The 15,937-nt window shown below is 41.1% G+C and overlaps 1 protein-coding gene across 1 annotated transcript in view; it reads right to left on the reverse strand.

Annotated features, from left to right (window-relative positions):
• The window catches only part of bcl9l (bcl9 like), a 32,800-nt gene extending 19,714 nt beyond the window's left edge, over positions 1-13,086 (reverse strand). The window contains exon 1 of the mRNA XM_034866297.1: positions 12,746-13,086. The gene's annotated coding sequence lies outside the window, so the exon portion shown is untranslated. The remainder of the gene's footprint in view (positions 1-12,745) is intronic.
• Positions 13,087-15,937: the final 2,851 nt, after the last annotated feature.

Here is a 15,937-nt window from a genome sequence, read left to right on the forward strand (position 1 = left end):
ACACACACACACACACACACACACACACACACACACACACGGGGTTCAGTGTCTTGCCCAAGGACACTTCGACACAGGACTGCAGCTCTACCGCTGAGCCACAAACACCCCAAAAAGAATGCAGACATCACCATGCAGCATGGTCTGATGACGCCAATCACGTGCATATTAAGTTGCCATGAGGAAACAGGATGAGGGGCTGGTTTGTCTGGTGGGCCACCAGACTTGCAAAACACTGGGGGAAACCCTGGAGATGATGTAGCATTGACGCCCTGCTACGGTGGTAAGCTAGTTCAATTTTATAATAGACACACTGTGCAAAGTTTTTTTTTTTTTTTTTTTCTTTAAAAGCTTAAAACACAGCTTCTGTGACCTCAGTAGCTTCAGTGGCGTCCGCCCGTTGATCGCTGATAATAATCATCCGTGGGAAAACTACAACGTTACGTAACGTTGACTAAACTTTGAGGCAAAGAATTTTCAAAGAGGATTTTTAGTATCCGAATTATTCTAGTTACTCAAGGAAGTGGTTCAGCCCTAATTGTCTCACACAAACCAAAGCGTTACGTATTCATGACAATTTCTTAATGCCAAGGTTAGTGATTTATGCTTCATAGATATAGTTTTATATCCATGGTGTGTACAGTGTCACCATCAAGTCAAGAGGATCCAGCCCAACTGACACCTGCTGATTCCATGGAGGACTGTTGTTTCTATAATCATCAAATCAACATGTGACATCGAGCCAGCAGAGAAATTGAAAACAAAAATATGAGGGCTGACAATATTTTGTTCACACCCTGATGTCTGATTGTTTTCTGTGTGTATGTGAAATACTGCACAAGCCTTTCACCAAACATGTTGCACAGATCAGCTGGCCAAGGGGGAGCTGTTATTCAATCAACAAATGTGTCGGGGCAGAAAATGCTCTCCATTTCCTGTTCCTCATTTGACATTTTCACTTTCATGAAAGTTGTTTTGGAAACAAATTCAACTTAGCATCTGGAACTTGTCCACATGCATCCAATCTGTTGCTCCACACAAATTAGAGAAATAATCCAATGAGTTTTAGAATCCATAGCACATGGCCTTTGCAAATAAAGCCAACTCATTTAGGGCCATGAGGATAAGTACACACACATCCCCCCCTATGGAAACAAAAATCCCTTTATTTCTCATAGGCCTGAAGGGTTTGATAAATAATTTAAAATAATTTGTCAAAAGGCATTTGCCTTGGCGGAGGCCTATAGCTCACCTGGCAGAGCGCGTTTTTTCCCCCCCGGCTGACCATCCAGGGATGATGTATATTAAGGGAACTCGTGGCTGATTTAACCTAGATCAATGGTAGAGCAACTATAATACAGGTCAGGATTTATAAGTGCTGTGTGTGTGTGTCTACATTAAGAGGTTGAGCTATTTAGTTTGAGTGGGTCACACAGTGCTCTGTATTTTTAGAGCGAGCTGGTATTAATAGACCCAGAGAGCCCTGGGAAGTCAGGGCCAACGGTAAGAACAAAATACAAGGCTACGAGTCCAAACAGATGCCACAGTGGTGCTCTGTGGGTCGAAACCAGTGTTTAACAGTACCGATGAATGAGAAATGTGTGACGCAGTAGCGCCGTTACACAGAGATGCACAGTTGAGGCTTTTTTTTGACATCAGTCAGCTAACAGACTGCACTTGCACATGGCGCCAGTCAAAATGCTTCCAATGTGCTTGGCTACCTTGCTGTCTACCTCAGGACGAGGCCGCGGCTAACACAATATCTTTGACTGTTAACGAGAAAATACCTCTGTGAAGGACTATTCTTAAGTTAAAACCTTGCCTTGCAGGGTCTACTGAGTCCTGCAAGGATTTTAATCAAATATTATGGTGATCTAGCAGGACAGCCGCTTCCAACATGCGTGTCAGGTTCACCGGTCTGAGGTACTTCAAGGTTCAAGAGCATCACATATGTATTATAGAGGATGTTATCAGCTGTAAAGAGTTGAGTATCTTTATGCAACAGGCACCAAAAGATGAAAATTATGTTAAAAACACGGTTGGGACTACTGCGTAAGTGTATTAGATTGAGTTCTCCTTCAATCCTGTCACCTATATCCAAACAATGGCAGGCAACAATACAAATATTCTCATTTGAACTCGTTCATTTTTGCCATTTGTTTTCTAGTCTTGACTGCAAATTCTCACCACCGAAAGGCCCAGATTTCTCTCAACCACATCATGATCTTTCCAAATTGTCTGGTCCAGCCAGGAGTCTCCCGAATGACTGCATGTACTGTATACTTTCCAAGAAATATTTTTGTGTTGTTGTGTTCAGTAAATCTGATTTCCATAACCCTGCTGACCAACAGACAAACCAACAAACAGATGGACAAACCAGGCTGAAAACATTTTCTCGGCGGGGATAATTACTATCACGTCATGTTACTTTTTGTGGGGCATTTCAATTTTTGTATTATTTACAAGTTAGGCTGTTTTTTTCAGTAATTAATAACAGTATTTGCTGCTTTCAGAAAACAATAACATACAGCTCTGGTTTATACAAACCTGCTCAAATGAAGCAAACAAACACACCTTTGATGGGGGTGGGGGGGGGGGGGTCCTTCGCCAGCTTTTACGTCACACACATGTAATGTGGCCTATGTGGTTGTTATAATGACTCGCTTTGTGTCCACACACAAAGGTTTCCGCCAAGCCCAAAATTGTCACCCTTGTCACCACTTACCACCGAGTTGGACATGCTGCATGTTTCAGTCTCTGCTGCTGAATCTACCTGCGGGACATCTTCAATAAATGAATCAACCTTTAAGTTGACCGTGACAAATTTTACGAAATGTGTCGAACACGGATGCCTGTGAACCCTTTTATGTGAGAATGTAGAAATAACCGTGCTACACCATGACCACATTGAAGCTACTGTGAGAGAACAGGTTGACTGGGATGCATTGCAATAACACCAAGTATAGTGCAATTAAATTTGGGGGGGGGGGGGGGGGGGGGGGGGGGGTCTTATTGACATAAATATGAGATTTTAGTCACTGGTTGGGTTCCTTCCTACCTCACATTTGAAATTACCTAAACGACAGTGTGCAGTGGTAATGTAGTTGAACACGTACCAACAATTGGACCGACTGTACAACCTTCGATCCCAGCTGACGCAGCTCAAGGACAGGACTGAAACTAAAGAAAAGGCCACCCCTGGGTTTATTCCTCCTTCGTTTAAAACAATCCTGTCCACAGAAGCAGTGTTTTGAAAGAAAAACCTTTGTCCAGATGTCGCAAAAAACACACCGAAGCTCTGTCTGGAGCATGTCAAACAAACAAGCAGAGATATAAGCCTAACCCTATAACGTGTTGGCCAATCACACAAAGAAGAAGATTTTGGCCAATAAAAGCTATTACCAGAAGGCTACATGGCAAAATTGCGCAACAATCGCTCTGTAGCGGATGCTGATGCCTCTGTTCTTCAATATAGTGTAAGAGTAACTATGTGTAAACATGTGAAAAGTCCTAAGAGGAACACTATTTCTGCCACGTCCGCCATTGCACAAAATGTCGCCTCATATGTTTCCCTGTCTATACCAAAACAGATACTGATTTTTTTCAAGGCCTATACCGATTAGTAGTTAATTAAACCAATTAATGCATTATAATACTTATAGGCCTGTCGGTGTATACCTAACCAAAACAATGGAAAGTATCTGAACATCTTTATTCGAGCAGGACTTTTGCCAAAGAATCATTTTTAGTGACCTAAAACGTTTGTGTTGACAAAAGGCCAAAACACATAGAAAAGGCTATTTTTAAAAAGATACTTACGTACATGTGGACTAGGACTCAGTTTCCATGCAGCAACATAGAAGACAAAGCTATGACTAGCCTGTTGATGGTATAAGGAGTTTAATACATCCAAGTACTGTCACAGACTTTAAATCCCACCTGCATATTAAAAAAAGTATTGTCAAGCTGTTCTACATGAACTATATAATACTATAGTAAAAAAATTAAAAATTAAAAAAAATAGTAAGCATTGTCTGATTATAGAAAAAAAGATCTGGTAATAAATTTCAAACATCCAAACTGACCTACATGAAATCTATAGTGAGCTGCTTTTGATTGAATTCCAATTGCTGCCCATCTGCGGGAAGAAAACACAAAGTGGAAATGGTTCGGTCAGCTGCCGTTCTGTAGGAAGAGCCAGTATAATTTGCAAGGCATGCGTCTTTAGAAAAAAAAAACAACGGGGATGACGACAGGCGAGCTCTGCTACGTTTGAAAGACGTTGAATCAGCTATTGACGCCCCGCCAACTTTCACTCATGGAAAACCAACTGACACCAATAAAGTGAAACTAATTCCAAGTGACAGTCCTCAGCATATTTTGAGTGATTATTGGTGCCAGCATCCCTTCAATTATAACCTTCAGACTTGCTTTGATAAATGCACCTTCAGATTTTGCAGACTTTTGTTGGGGTCTCCTGGGTCTCTTAATGTCACACTTAATAGGAAAGCACCAACCATCCATGTCTGATAGAATATAATATTACAAACTGAGAAACGACTGTGTGAATGTTTCTTACACAGAGGCAGTAGATCCAAATTCCTACCTTATAAGAAAGAAGTCTATACTGTATTTGTAAGCTGTAGGCATGGAAAGGACTCAACTAGAACTTGTTAAAAAGTCTTGTAAGCAAAAAAAAAAGGGAAATAAAAAAACACGTTTGGCATTTTTTGGTCAGAGGGAACGAGGGAACCCTGTTCATGGATTATTGACCACATTCAACCCCATAGCCATATCCATTTCTTGCTTTTTATAGACCTTACCATAACTTTTCTCTTCCCTTCCCCCTTTCCGTCAACCACACGCTTGTGCTCTTCTCCCAACATGCACTTTGTTTTTTCTGCAGCCTGGTGTTGTAGGAATGTATTAGTCTGTAAGCATACCAAGAGGTTACTGCAGGTCGGCATTTATTTCAATAAACATCTAAAAAGGAGAAAGATTCAGTTGGTCTGATAATCGGTCGCGTTAAACCTTTCAGGAAAAAAAAAGAAGGTATTTTTACTTTTGGAGGAAGTGAAGTCAAAAACTCTGTTTACAAGTCTGATGTGCATAGCTGCCTTCTCCACTCACAATTCAGTCTGCTCATAGCACTTGTTGGGGGTAAAGTGCAGTGCATTGTGGGACAGTGCACACTGCACAGGTGACAGCCGACAAAAGAAAAACCAGCACACTAGGGGGGGTTGTGGAGGGTTGCTGTGGCAACAAAACATGTCACGGGGCTGAGTAAATATAGGCAAACCAGTAGGCGATGTGCACAGAGAAGGGCCTGCAACAGAGGAAAGGCCATCAGAAAAAAAGGAAAAGTGACACGTTTGTGAAGCATTGAAGTATTTTGATGTAACAGGCCTCACGGAACAGTAGGGGTGGGAATCGCCAGAGGGCCCACGATACGACATTATTGCGATATTAAACATATTGCAATATTCTGCAATTTATGACCCTTTTTCCAAATACAAATTGCGGTTGCACGATATTGGAAAAAACTGACAGTGAGATATATTTTTGTTCCTGCAATATCTAAAAAGACTCCTTTGTACAAGATGACATGAATAGTTCTATTTGGAAATAATCATTCTCGACTACTGGGGTGATTTTGTAGCCGAGTGCATCTACATGGAAAATAAAACTGAAAATGAAAAATTTCTAATGTGAACCCTTCTTTGTTGAACTTTGCAAACACGAAAGCAAGTAAGCGCTGCGACTACTCTTTAAAAGACATTTTGGAGAGGGAAATGAGGTAGTTTAATACACTGGTTAACTGACATGACACCATTGTATTCATATAATACTACCAATCCAGGCTAAAGTGAATGATATTAATAATGCATGCATGTTGCTTCCTCTAAATTTCAGGTTGTGGTCGACTAGCGGGCCTGCTTTGGTTGTTTGATAAATGGATCATCCTTGCTTGTGATTGGTGGTTTAATGTCACGCACGTGCAACAAATTCTGTATCCAAGAACACTTAAATCAGTGTAAATAACGTTATATCAGACACAGACTGCTGTTGTAGATTAGCGTTACGTTTCCAGCGGTGCGGCCCCGAACCGTAAGGTTAGTTATTACTCAATGCCAAAATAACTCGCTGAGCAAATTCAAATTGTGTTCTTGCAAGAACTCTGGCTTTCCAGGTTTGATTTCTTGGGCATTCCAGAGAACCGCTGATAAAGATCTCAACAGGCTACACTTTAGGGGTAAGAAGGCTGTCGGCAACTAGTCCATGGTTTTAACTCAGCTCAGGGAAGTACTGGGATCGTTTTGCACAGAGGGTCAAGGGTTGTATCCTTTCCAGCACATTCTGGGAAAAAAGCCAACTAGAGCAATGAAAAAGACCAAGTGCAGCCTCAGAACGGACAAGAGGCAGGCATTACGGCACAGAAGCAGTAGGCTGATGGACAGTAGCCATTCAGTGTCAAAATGAACACACACCAGACTCCCCATGCAAGGACGCCAATCAGACACAGTGTGTGGTTTTTCCCTTGGGTCAATGTTTTTTTTTTTTTTTTTAAATGACTAAAAGTGTAATGCCAGGATCAGACTACGCATTTTTTTTTTTTTTTTTTGACAGTCACCATGTCAGACTAGACTGACAGCCATACACTCTTACTGTGTCTTGGACGGAGGAGAGGTGACACTACAAGACCGACACCGACCAACCCCCGGACCGGTTATCGCGACGGTCGTCACGATCACGTGCAAGTTCATAGGTCGACGCTTTGGAGGAGCGGCAAAAACTCACGGGACTCTTTAAAACTGACTGTTCTCTGTCTGAAATGAAGACATATTCAGCATATTTAGCGCATAAAATGTTGTCACAAACACATTTCGGTGAACTATTTTTATAAAATAAGAGATTGTTTTGCCAAACAAGACGCCATCATGATCCATTTTGAAATCCGGGAGCCCCAAGTGTAACGTTCGTCCAATAAGGTGCAGCCATGGCGGCCGTAGGAGGGTATAGCCTGTTTTCTTTGCCCGTCAGTGGTCAAAGTGAAGAGAACCTGATAACTGTTAGTGGTGAGCCCGGCAGCGCGCAGTGATAAGATAAGACAAGACTTTATTAATCTCACACTAAGGAAATGCCTGTGGTGGGAAGCGGGGCGATCCCTGCTGTGAAAAAATAGCCTATACGGGCACTGTGTGGATTTTTCCTCCACCAAATTCACTTGTAATCCCTGGATTTTAACCCAGCATGATAACTGTGTGGTCTTGGGTTGTTTTATGTTGTTTTTTTTTTTTAAATGTTCTATTTAGATAAAATGGATTGGACCAGCAGCAGTAGCGACTCACCTGCTTTTCGCCATGTTTACATATGTAAAAAAGACAATAAATGTGTACACGCTAGACTTGCTGGGGATGTAACGATTACCGGTATAACGCTAAACCGATTTAGAAATGCTGATTATAACAATTACTGTTTTCAATAAATACACCATCATCATCCCGGTGGATTAGCACGGTGTGGAAACCGTGTGTTTAATCCGTCCCAGCTTCATCCGAGTCTCCTGAAGTTGCCGCGCAGGCGCATTGTGTAGCCTACAACGTGCGTTTCTTGAAGTTTGAATCATGGCGGAAGGAGGAGCCGACAGCGCTCGGGACATGCATCAGCCCTCTGAGAGGACCAAGTCTGAAGCATGGGCATATTTTGGTTATTATAAGAATGCAGAAGGACAGTTAACTGAAGATCGTTCTCCTGTCTGCAGAACATGCAGGAGGAGAGTTGATGCTAAAAGCACTGAAACCCCTTTTAAAAATACCGCGATAATACCAAAAATCATGGTCATTCTGGTCACTATAACCTTTAGGTTACATTTTTTCCCCCATACTGTCACATCCTTAGTGGTGCATCCCAAATGTTACAAGTGGCGCTGCATCCGTGCCCATGTATTTTCACCGCACTAGGTGAAATATGAGAGCAGAGGATATTAATGATCGTTTAAAATCTCTAAACACATTACACAAATTGGGCAACAGAAAGACCTCCAAGTAGAGAAAACTGACCCAAGTTGCTATCTCAGAAATGTCCTTAACAAAATGATATATGAAAAAAATTGTTTTGAAGGTACCGAAACTATTAAAAGAATTAGTAGTACAAGAAAGCAAAGTGTTCCGAGCTGATGCAATGGTGTAAGCTGGGAAAAGACTTTAAATGGAGAAGAGATGAAAGAAAGAGGAACTTTTCTCTGGATTAAAAAAAAAAAGCATACTTATAATTATTGCACTGGATATAAATAAGATGGGAAATTACCTCCAGATCATCAAAGTGTTAGCAGGTGTGGCCTTTTCTGGCTAATTTACAGCATAGTCCAACAGACACTTTGTAAAGTAACCAACCGTAAATTAAAAGTTGTGAATAAGTAAGTTTCTTACACATTTTAATATCACATACCAACTGTAGGTAATTCTAGGATTAGAAAAGCAGGACCAGAATGCTTAAGAGTGACAAACAAAGCCTCCAGTAGAATCCCAGCTCGAGTTAACAAGTTAACAAGTGCATTTTATACATGTTATACAATTTGCAATACACTGCTTAGAGGGAACATTGGTATTCGCTGTTAAAGCCACAGAGCTCCATGAGACCCACACACTGTGCATTCACACAGCAGGCTGTACCAGAACAGTGTGTAAAGAGTTCAGCATTCACATACCAGGAAGTAACTTGAATTAAGTGTACCAATTCTACACCAGCGCATGCCCTTACAGTTCCTTGAAGCAGAAAATGTCAGTTTCTTAGTAACAAGAATATGAATAGTTATCTGAACAATGGGGTTGGTTTGGCTGTACAAGTGCCACCAGCCTCTTCTGGGGTCTTTTAAAATAAACATTTGCTTTGGTAAAGAGCTATATCTACCTGTTTTTTTAAGGGTATTAGTTTGATTTATGCTTCCTAGCCTAGTGTTTGCCAAAGACCACATCCTGCACCATTTTCAAATACTGCTTAACCGCTCTAAGGTAGAGATAGTACAATACCATTTTTTGCTTCCCGATACCTGAACTTGCAATCGGTCAACACCGTGTACCGATCCCAATACCAGTGTGTCATATTTGATTATGTTTCAACAGCTGTGTACTGTTCCTGTATGGGTGTGATATAATTTCTATCTTTGTGGTCGGTCTGGCTCAGGTTAAACTCTCAAAACAGTGAACCCCACTGAACTTTATGTTATCATCCAGTTTGGCTGTAACATAAATAAAGCTACTTTAACCTAGATTTTCTTTAGGGCTTTATTACACGGTATCTGATCAGTGCATAAACTCCAGTACTTCCCGATACCAAAACCAGCGCTTTAGGCAGTATCAGAGGCGATACCGATGCTGGTATCGGTATCAGAACATCTCTTCTCTAAAGCAGCTTTGAGCTGATCAGTCTGATCAATGTGCAATGAATGCATAAAAGTATCATGCATTCGCAACATCTTCCAAATAATTTTAGAAGAAGGTGATGAAAATCCAGCTGACATATTGTGTTAGGGACCCAAATACTCTAGTTTTGGAAGTATTTTGACATGAATGAGTCACTTTAAGATGCAATGAGACGGGCTGTCACAGTGAGCATGAGACTCTCTAGATCCTCAACAAGTTTTGTTTATTATCTCAAACATGAAAAATATGTTGCCAACTCTTAGTTCCCATTATTTTTTATATGCAAGGCAGACTTAGCGTACCTGGTTCACAAGATGCATTTAATTTTTTAGATATAACGGAAACGTTGATGCATTGTTTTCTGTTTTAGTCAAAACTCGATACTGTAGTGTTGATTATTGGTGCTTACACAATGAGATTTTTGATAAATAATCATCAATAATGTGGATATAATGACTAAGTGGGTAAAAGCAAATAATAGAACAGTCTGGTAAGTTCAGAAAATGACATCACTTTACTGTAATTCAGCCTTTAAAACCAGGAAAAGACACTACTTATGCCATATTAAGATATCAAAAATCTAAGACGATATCTAGTGTCATATTTCAATATCAAATCGATATAATGTCCAGCTCTACCCACAAGTATCTCCTTCATTGGATATTAGAGCAGCTTGGCAGTATGATGGCAGTCAAAACAAATCAAGATTCTTTCCCCTGTAACCATGAAGGCTACACTCGGCTGTGCGATTTACTAAATCGTACAACTCCATCAGCTTTGAACACGTGAAAAAACATCTTAATATAAGCATCCACTGAGACTCAATTTGTTACACAAGGCTTTCCAAGCATAAATGCTGACAATCAGAGGTGAACATCTGTCCTCTTGCACCCATGAAACAGTGTACAGTATCTGAGGGTTAAATCCTGAATGTATACAACATTCTCACTTTCAGCAATCAGCAGCATTGTTTGCTTGTAAAGGGACTAAGAATTGCATGCTCAAAAGGGTCTCTGTGTTTGTTGGTACACACCCGAGTTCAAATGGTGTTGTTCTCATCTGACCGGACAAATTAAGGTTAAAGAGCCTGAAGACACCGCCTGGTGTGGTTAAATATAATGTATACTGCAAAGGTTGAGGACCAGCAACAGTGTGGACTGAGTAGTTTAGTCTGAAAGGCCTGCATGCAAAATATGCAAAAGATAAGCACAGAACCATAACAGATACTGTTAAACGTAATGCAAGTGTCCAAAAAAATGCTTGGACTACATGCTTCCTCTTTAGGGATTAGACTGGGGCGTTGCTTTTTTTTTTTCCTCGATAGGCCTACAGAGTCCAGTACTTAAGTGTCTCAGTATATTCTGTCGTGTGCAAACGTTCTCAATATCACATTATTCTTTCATAGATCACCTTAGCGGTGCTCCCTGTAACGCACCCCAAAGTTCTCAGATCACCTAACCAGATAAGAAACACTTTGTCAGCAGCTCACCATATCTGTCTCTGCTTGCACTGGAGCAGTCTGTGTGAACATGCATTGGCTGACACACGCATACTCCTTCAAATCAAACGCTGGACAAAACAAACGAGGCAGGAAATAGACTTTTCATTCACCCCGAGAATGTGTCAAGCAATAGATGCAGGCTCACATTTTGCACTCCTCTACAATTATAGACACTTTAGCCTTCTTGTTGTTACAGGGGGACTGGTTTATCATCACCTGTTCTGGCGCGGGTTTCATCTAAGTACAGAGTACACAATTGATTACTAAAATACCAGTTGGTAAAGTGATGAGCACTGGATGGACTAAAAACTAAACTTGGTCTATCAAGACCTGACACACCAGATTAGGTGTGTTATATACTACAACCTCATTTACAGGGACCCCCCAGGACAAAACACAAAGGCTACGAGAACAAAAGCACAAAATAAAACTTGCATGAAGGCCTACAGGGGGGTGTGGACTGTAATGTAAAAAAACAGCCAGAAAAGATGAAGAAGAAGAAGCAGAAGAAGAAGATGCTCTGAACTCAGAGCAAAGCAGGAAAGCAACACACAGTGTACCGAGCCCTGTAAGACAATTCGGCTCAAGTTGCAAACTCTGTTAGGTGCTATATATAGCTCACCAGGATATTGTAGATACACAAACAGCATGAAGCGCATGTGCACGCACAGGCTGTGTAGCAAAGGAGAAAAGCAATGTTATCTCTCTCTCTGTGAACAGGTTAAAGTGCAGCATTATCACACCATATTCAACAGGCTGAACTGAGCAGGGTCATCTGGTAGTCTTAAGGTTACTGGACTGAGACCACACACACACACACACACACACACACACACACACACACACACACACACACACACACACACACACACACACACACACACACACACACACGAAAAAGGGTGTGTGAGAAAAAGCACTTCAAATACTGTGTGACAGAGTTTAGCTATAACTGCAATTCTAATAGTGGTAAGGGCTATTACAACATACGTTCTCACAACTAACTTCAATAACTATAACGTTTTAGTTGTCAGACAAACTTAGCTAGCTAGCTTGACGTCCAGCTGCATAGTATGCTTTAATGTGTGTAACCGAATCAAAGCGGGGCAGGAAATGCCTATTAAAATAAGACGTTTTTATAATGACATAGCTAGATATAAGTGGTTTCCATTACAGCTAACGTTGACCACGGTAACGTTAAAGAGGCAACTAATGTTAGGCAGCGGCAATATTAAATGCATGTTAGTCTCCACATGCTCACGCTGAGTCTGTGTTGAAGTGACAAGTAACGTTATCGTTCCGCGGTCTGTCTGTCACGCTGCTGAACACAGTTTAGCTGCTTAGCACAAAACCATGCAAATGCTGCTTTGGCTGCATCTGTCAGATTAGCTTCCTGGCAAGCTAATATTAGTAATTTACACAATATGGATTTACATGTTTACTGACACGTGAAAACATCAAAGTAGAGCAAGCACCGCATTCTCGTTAGGAGAATTTAAGGACACATGCCCCTGGTGTGAACCCCGGCGCTCATGAGTGGAGACTTGCTGCGCCAGCCAGGTCCACGGGCTAACTTAGCATGCTAATTCCTGTCTAGGCTACTTGCTTGTATACTGACGTTGCCGTAGCACACATCTGCAAGCGAACCAATGCTAGCTAACGGGATTTGAACTTTGTGATAGGCTTGCTAGCGACCCAAAGACTTCATTAAAAGAAGAGAAAGTTATAGTCCACACGTACGGAACACAGCTTGGAAATAAGCAAACAGCTAGCATGCTTCGGCAGTGACAGTGTTTTGAAATGCTGTGTACTCTACCTGGTGTGTGTGAGATCAGAAGAGGCCGATGTCAGGACTGACGGCCAGTCGACATTCCCCGGAGTGGCCGCCGCCGCCGCCGCCACTGCTTGCTCCGTTCGCCGTGGCGTTACCACTGCGCAAGATGGTCCGGATGTTTGATAAGAAAGGAGCTGGTGCAGTTTGACGGGAGGTTCAGATGGGGATAAATAACACGGCGAATCTAGGTTGAAGTTTCGGTCGAAATCAGGGGACGCGTCACCTTGCAGCGGTTCATGACTCCCACTATTCAAGATGTAGAAGGGCAGGACGTTGCATTTCTCTGCGAGTCCCTATCACTCCCAGCCGCTGACAATAATTAGTGTGGCCACACGGGCATTCATGTCACTGCAGGATACTAATATGTCATACTGGACTCCAATGCTGGCTGAGAGTTGCATTTTTATTAGGATTACATGAATGGCAATGTCAATCACTTAAAAAATAATTCATATGATCATTTACAATATGTTGATTAGACACATGGTGATGTCAACACCCTGAAAAAAATGTCTTGTAGATTTAAAATGCACTCCAGGTGCTTTTCCTTAAATTTCAATCAATAAAAAAGCAGTTAGTGTGTTTTTTGTTTCCATTTAATTAAGTCTGACTGATCCAGTACATCTTTCAAGACATTTATGGCCACAATTATATTGCAGTAAATTTCAAATTCAAAGAAGAAGTAAATCAGAAACACTAAACTGAGCTCAGACGCTTCAGGTTTGGGGGAAGCATTATAAAGTTACTCAGAGTGAAGATCCAGTTGTTGCACTGTTTAACATGCTCCCTTTTCAGTTGTATAGGCCTACTCCCTCTGGTGGTATGGGTAGCATAAGATTGGCTTGTCAACATACCCTCAAGTGAACCTTGCATGAAGGCCTTCTTTGCAGATATAGCCTACTGGCAGTGTTTTTTTACATTCAGATTGGAGTTTAAGTAATGCAATGTGATACCTAGGACATGCTGATAGAGCACATGTGTTGTCTGCAGCAATATTTACAGTTAAGAACTGGCTTTTATATATTTAGGAGCGGCATAAGACATCAATACCTTTCCGGTGCTCGCTCCCTCTTAGCCCGACCAAAGTAATTGCCATAATCAATGGAACATGAGACATTGTTCAGACAGGGAGTACATCTCATATGCTTTTCTTGTCCAGTTGTTGCAATGATTTGCACCTGCAACAGTTGGTTCTCTATTGTGTTTTAGACCATTCACAGTATCTTTTTCCTTCCTTTTTTTTGCTAAAAGGAGGAATAAGAAACCCAGATTTTTCCCTTATTATCAGGCAACCAATTGCATATTAGGTAAGGAGATATAAATCATAAATCATAGAGAAGGGAGCTGCAATGATTTATGCTGAGAGGTAGAGGAATAAAACACAAATCTGCAGTGGACTGTATGCAGGTCAGAATCGAGCAGTGAAAATAATCACAAACCACAGAGGTGGCATGCTGAGACGTTCTGACCTGTGGACATGGAGCGAGACAGGCAGACGGGTTTGAGTCGTGAAGGACACTCACCACTGTCTTCATGACCTTTATCCGTCCAGACAAGGCAGAAAGGACTTGCATTAATCAGCCGAGGAAGCGCCATCACACCTGTTGGCATCAGACCTTTTTTAATCATTGAGTAATTAAATAGCTGTAGATTTTAGTTATGCCATTTGATAGAGATACGCACTCTACATTATTCTGTCATAATATGCCAAATCAGAAGGGAAATAAGCTTTTTTGTTATATGGTTATTGGGCACAAGGTCTGTTTTTTTACTCCTTTAATTTGTACGTGTTTTTGCCAAACACTAAATGCCAATCGAGTATTTTTTTAATTTGAAAAAAATAATTCCAAAACAAGGGGCTCTAGACATCATCATCATCATCCTGGGAATATTTAAGAGCGAATGATTCAGTCAGCAGACAGAGCATGCTGCATTTTTTATTGTGTGATGAAAATGCCAAAAGATGCTGTGAATTCTACCCCAGCGTCCCCCCCAACTGAGATATGTTTTATCTGTGTCCATTTTTCTCTGCTGGTTTATGGCACCTAGAGGGATGAGCTAAATTAGGTAAGGAAATGAGAGGAGAGGACGAATTGGGAGTCCGGTATTTGGAAAGGAAAAAAAAGGAAACAGTGGAGGAAGGTCAAGAGAACATAAGAAAGGAGCAGTGTGGAATGAAAGAGAGGAGGGAGATAGAGAGAGTGAGACAGAGAAGATGAGAAAGTGAAACTATGTTGTCATGGAAACTGGCATGGATCTGAAGAGCAAAAACAAGAATGTAAATTGGTTTACCCTTAGGGAATGTGATGGTGCTACAGTGAAGAAATAAGCAGGGAGATGGATTTAAGAGAGGACCTTCCATAACAGTAAATGCAAATAAAGAGATTTGAAACCCAAATAAATGTATATTAGTAATGATGATGACAAAACTATGGATATTTGAATCGGGAGGCATATATAAAGCCTCCATATGAACAATGTATCAGTTTGGGAGGTGTAGAGGTCAGTGTGAGTGTGTGAATTACTCATATGGGTAAACGACTTGTGGCTGGGCTACTGCTGCATTTTATTTCAACAGGTTGACATTTAGTGATGGAGATGCATGTAAGCCCCCTACTCACACTTTTCATACATCATTGTAATAGGGAAAATAGAAGAGAGACCACCTTAAAAGGACAGGAAAAAACAACAGCGAATGCATAAAATGAAATTAACAGTCAATGGGTAAGACAATGAGAACCACGGCTTCCCATAAAAGCAAGCCTACAGCCTACAAATGGGTTTTAAGAAGTGATTTAAAAGAAAAAAGTTATTTTTATAAGCAATGATGATGACAAAATTATGGATATTTGAACGTAGAGGCATATATTAAGCATCTGCATGTATAATGTATCAATACTGGGAGGTGTAGAGGTGAGTGTGAGTGTGGGAATTACTAATATGGGTAGACTTGTGGCTCGGCTACTGCTGCATTTTATTTCAACAGGTTGACATTCAGTGATGGGGATGCATGTACGTCCCCTACTCACACTTTTCATTCAAGAATCTTAAACACAACAGGATTCAAGCCTCCTTCTTTAGATTGCCACCTGTCAGAGGCCCGCCCGATATTTACCCAGGTATTATAGGGAGCAAAAAAGATAAGGTTTTCTGTACCTGAGCCTCATGTTATCTCTCACC

The sequence above is a fragment of the Etheostoma cragini genome, chromosome 3, assembly GCF_013103735.1.
Source record: "Etheostoma cragini isolate CJK2018 chromosome 3, CSU_Ecrag_1.0, whole genome shotgun sequence".
Taxonomy (NCBI): domain Eukaryota; kingdom Metazoa; phylum Chordata; class Actinopteri; order Perciformes; family Percidae; genus Etheostoma; species Etheostoma cragini.